We start from the raw sequence: 1,094 nt of genomic DNA, 5'->3' as shown, positions 1-1,094 counted from the left end.
ACAGAATCCTGAAAGCAGCTAGGGAAAAGAGAAATGTGACATAGAAAGGCAAGCAAATCAGATTAAGCTTGGATCTCTCAACAGAAACCATGCAGGCAAGAAGGCAATGGGGAAACATATGAAAAACCCTGAAAGAAAAAACTGCCACCCAAGAATTGTCTACCCAGCAAAGCTGCCAATCAAATACAAAGGTGTAATCAAATATTCCAGATAAACAGGAGCTAAGGGATTTTTTCAAAGCCAACCCTGTGATGAAAAACATCATAAAGGGAGTTCTATGGACTGAGATCCAACAAGAACAGACAATAACCAGAGATTGATGTACATGGAAGCATCACCTGGAACTTAATCAACAAATGGAAGAGTCAAGAACAGAATAAAACTATAAGAACAAATTCAGATAATCTGGGAGGTCTATGATCAAAACAATTATAATGTGAAAGAAGATAAACACAGAGGAACAGAGATCCGGGTGGTGAGATTGTCAGGTAGGTTACAGGATAAAATAAAATGTCTTAAATGGAGGGAAAAGTTAATGGAATATAAGGTAACTACAACAGTGGGGTTAGGGTAGGGGTTTAAGGGGAGGTTGAGGGAGGTGATGGTAGAGCACAGGGTAAAGGCAGACACATCATAGTTCGGGTGTTGTGAAGGGCAATACAAGAAGGGGGAGGTAGTGGAAGAAGAAGGTAGATAGGGGAACACTGAGACAGGTTTGCAGGGGCTAAGTGGGACAGGGGTAAATAGTGATGCATGCTCAACCTTGGAACAACAGGGCTTTGCGATATAGGGCTCTAGGCATAGTTTGAAGAGGGGAAATTATACTAAGATGCTTAATAATAATATTAAGATACTTGACTGTCTTATGAATATTGGTTTCTTTTGCCTACTATTGTAAAACAGACACTTGAGTGGAATAGAAAGGAATGTCAGGAAACATTATTACAGAAAACTTTTAAGCTTGTCTTCAGCCTATATCTGATTGGAATACCTAAAAGGGGTTCTAGAACTTGCCCAGTAAAACAATCCTCTTGCAAAACCTTTGCAGAGTATATAAACTTAAGTGGAATCCTGAGTCCCATCCAGAACCTTAT

Source organism: Chrysochloris asiatica, unplaced genomic scaffold (genome assembly GCF_000296735.1).
Source record: "Chrysochloris asiatica unplaced genomic scaffold, ChrAsi1.0 scaffold00070, whole genome shotgun sequence".
Classification (NCBI taxonomy): Eukaryota; Metazoa; Chordata; class Mammalia; order Afrosoricida; family Chrysochloridae; genus Chrysochloris; species Chrysochloris asiatica.
Note: the sequence above shows the minus strand (reverse complement) of the source record.